The following is a 4169-nucleotide window of genomic DNA, read 5'->3' as shown; positions in this document are numbered from 1 at the left end:
GGTTCTTGGATAGGGATTGGAAATTTGGCTCCTGAGGGGAAGAGGAAGAAGTTCTCAATCCTTTCAACTTACTTAAAAACTTAACAGCCTTGCAAAGAAGGTTGGGCGAATCTTGTCAGTTTCAGTTTCTCATTCTTACAATCAGAAGATTAGTTCTCCACATTAGTTTGCAATTCTTTCTTAAAGCCCTCATGGAAATTCATCAGCATTTTAGTGCAAACTCCTCTGAAAATGCAAATTTTAATGTAATTTTGCCCAATAGATACATTTTTGCAAAGCAACTTGGCCTAATATGATGCATTTTTGTGTTTTATTTTCACTAAGGCATACTTGCCCTCAGCACCGGAGCCATCGTAACCAGTGATAGCCTTCTCCTCCATAAATGTGCCCCCCAAATCTAAAGCATCCAAGTTGGTGGCCATGACTACACCTTGTGGTAGCAAATCCCAGAGTTTAACTATGGCTACTAGCCATGATGGCTGTGCTCTGCCTCTGTAGTCGGAGGGGGTTTGCCTCTGAAGACCAAGCTGCTGGGAAGCACAACTGGGAAGAGCTGCTGTTGCACTCAGGTCCTGCTTCCCATTGAGGCATCTGGATCACCATTGAGAGAACCAGATATTGGATGAGATGAGCCTCTGGCCTGATTTAGCCGGGCTCTTCAGGTGTTCTTATGGGACACCACTTACAGTACCATCCTTCTCTGTCCTCCCTATATCGCTTGTATCAAGAGACACATTGTCTTACATCTCCCATCATCCTTGATCATTGGCCATACCAGCTGGAGCTGATAAGAACTGGCATCCAGCAGAATCCGGTTCCCCCATCCCGGCCTACTGGCACAGGCACCCTCCCCTATGCAGGGTATTTCCCTCAAAGAGGTCTGGAGATTAATAGGCAAAGGAGACAAAAAACTAACCGTAATTTGCTGGACTAGCGAGTAGCAGAACAGTCAGCCGGGCTCTATGTTCTCTTGAAGTCCGTTGGAATTGCAAGAGCCAATCAGGAGGCTAGAAGATTCCAGGGGAAGCTGTTGGCAGTTGAGAAGAGGGATCACCTGTCCTCTCGGCAAGAAGGAGATGGAGAGATCCTCACAATAACTTAATACGGTCGAATTAATGATTGGTGGCGTAGCTAAGGCACGGCAGGGCGGTCAGGAGACCGAGCTATCCCGCCGAGAAATACCTGGTTCAAATCGCTTTTGACATGAACGCTCTTGATGACCTTTGGCAAGCCATCCAATCTCAGGCCCCATCTCCACTACACATTTAAAGCAGTGTCACACCACTTTAATCAGTCATGGCTGCCTCCCAAAGAGTCCTGGGAAGTATACTTTGTTGAGGGTGCTGAGAGTTGTTACGAGATCCCCCCCAGTGGTTTCACAATCAATCCCTCTTCCCAGATAGTTGTCCCTCTATGAGAAGGAATTGGAGGTCTCCTAACAACTCTCAGCACACTTCACACTTCCCAGGATTCTTTGGGGGGAAAGCCATGCCAGTTCAGCAAAGGGGCACGACAATGTTTTAAGTGTATAGTGCATATGTGAAGTTTAACACACACACGGACCAAACTGCAAAGCAACATTGGTCTACCTGACAGTGGATGGGGTTATTGTGATATAATGGGTTGCCTCTAATGTTAGTCCTACTCAGAGTAGACCCACTGAAATCAATGGGCATGACTAACCTAGAGCTATTCATTTCAAGGAGAATTTAGTTTGATCCAGCCTAAGATTTTGAAAGCACTTTCAAAGCTTGACAGCACCATACTGATGCGAACAGTTACGATTATTGTATTATCCTCCAGGATTTAATGTGAGCTTTGAGAAGTGATATCAAAGGAAGAGTGTCTCTGTGAGTTCCCATCCTCGCTGGGCAACCACATCTGACACTTGCAGAGGCTGCCTCAGCCTCTCTCTGCTCAGCAATAGACAAAAGACATGGCTCATGAAAAGGCCATAGGCAGAAAAGTTCATATCTCATTATATCAGGAGAAATGGAGAGAACCGAAAAGAAATGGACAGAACGTTCCATTCCGACTCCTACATCCTGTCAGTCCTCTTGTCCTTAAACGGATGAGTAGCACAACATATGGTGCTGTGCAGTCATGTAGTGGCAGAAGTGCAGGGTCCCTTCATGATAGTCATAGCCCTTTTTGTTGCTAGGTTGAGAATGAGATCCTTGTTAATGTCTTCTCCCACAAAAACAGATGTCCTTAGGAGCCAATCAGCATGAAAGGGGAGAGTCTGCACTACTGAAAAGAGTCTTCTCGGTGGCTGACACACCTCCTTTTACTCTGACTGGCTCCAATCACCAGGGAACAAAAAGGAAGCACGTTGGAAGACTCTTCTCAGCAGCGAACACACTCCCCTTTCATGCTGATTGGCTCATAGGATGCTGGAGACATAGGGACCTGCTGGGACCTAGCTCCCAAGAAAGTAAGATCCTGTGAGACCCTGAATGACTACACCCCTGCCTCTGGGTTGCTCACCAAAATGGTGGCAGTTTAATAATAATAAAAAAAGGAATGAATAAACCAGGAGTACCACTATGCGCAGACTTACAAAGGCAACTCACAGGTGGGTCACACTCATCACCACCCCACATTTAAAGCACTCTTCTACCTCACTCATCATGGCCACCCCCAAAGGATCCTGGGAACTTTAGCTTGACCATTCCCAGCACGCTTAGCAAACTACAGAGGGGTTTCCCAAAATGTGGTTTGTGGATCACCAGTAATCTGTGATCTTCATTCCGGTGGGCCATAGAGCGTTTGTAAACATATAATTAAAAAATCATGAATCTGGCATGGCATATTGCAATTGCTGCAGCAGGCAGAAAAATTGTGAAGTGGTCTGCCAAGACCCTAAGGAATTTCAAGTGGTCTGTGGGGGGGAAAAGGTTTGGGAACCAGTGAATGACAGTTCCCAGGATTCTCTGGGGTGGTGGAGCCCCGACTGTGACAGTGGCATAAGAGGGCTTTTAATGTATGGTGTGGATATGAGACCTTAATCTCCAACTTGTTTCAGGTGTACATCTTCATGTGTGCAAGTGCGCACCGTCCCACAGCCTTCGCCAGCTTGGTGCCCTCTAGCTGTTTTGGGGCTCCACCAGTCAACCAGTTTTATTGAGCAATCGTCCTGATTTGCCTGAACGAGGGTTACCCAGAGGTTGGACAATGACCCTTCTCCTCCCCAGTTCCTAGAGTTCCTTCACCTCCAAGGTTCAGGCAGAGACCTTTCTTATCCACTGCTACATTATCCTTTTAACTGGAGGTGTTGGGAGCTGAACCTAGGAATTTCTCCCATACAAAGCAGTAAATCAGAATTAGGAGGGCGTTGGTGGTGGTGGGGGAGAACCTTCCAGAAACATCTATGCCTCTCTAACCTCACACACCACTTAAACAGGCAGACACATTGAAATGGAGAGTAGCAAGAGGGCATTTCATAAATCCAATCCTACAGGCTTCCAGGAATTGCAAGAGAGCGCAGGCCAATATGGTAAAACTATGCATCTCTGTTGACATCCCTGTTCATAGGAAAGCTGTTGATGATCCTGAAAAACACTTTTAAAATAGTGGTAATTTTAATGCCTTGAGTTGTAATTCTGATGTTTTGGTATTTCATTTGAAAACGGCAAACTTTGAAATCATTATGGGGATACAGTACATTTTAAATATGATTAACCGAAAACCTTTAAAGATATATTCAGTAACTGTTAACTCTCTAGCAGAAAATTTCAAATATGTAAAACGCTTTTTGTGACTCCCTTTAGTCCTGCCTTTGTATTGGTAACACAGCCATATTTTCCTTGAAGGTATGAGACTATTTAAACTAGTTGTTTAAAGATTAAGGTTTCATTCATGTTTATGTATATGGATATTGTTTACGTATTGTGCTTTGTAAATTAATTTTACGTGGTTTTTATTGTACCTTGTGTATTCTATTGTAAACCGCTTTGAGGTCTTTTAGATAGTAAGCGGTCTATAAATGGAAATAATAATAATCTATCTATCGATTGATTGATCGATTGATAGATATTACTATTAGTGCTCAAAATTATGCATTACTCTTACCCAATATTGGGTAAACAAATTGTCCCACTACAATAGTTTGGTGGCAGGTGATGGTGGGGAGCTGGCTTATAAAAAAAGAGCCATAAGTAATACTCAAC

Source organism: Rhineura floridana, chromosome 18 (genome assembly GCF_030035675.1).
Source record: "Rhineura floridana isolate rRhiFlo1 chromosome 18, rRhiFlo1.hap2, whole genome shotgun sequence".
NCBI classification, from domain to species: domain Eukaryota; kingdom Metazoa; phylum Chordata; class Lepidosauria; order Squamata; family Rhineuridae; genus Rhineura; species Rhineura floridana.
The sequence above is the reverse complement of the archived record's forward strand: the minus strand, read 5'-3'. Positions refer to the sequence as shown.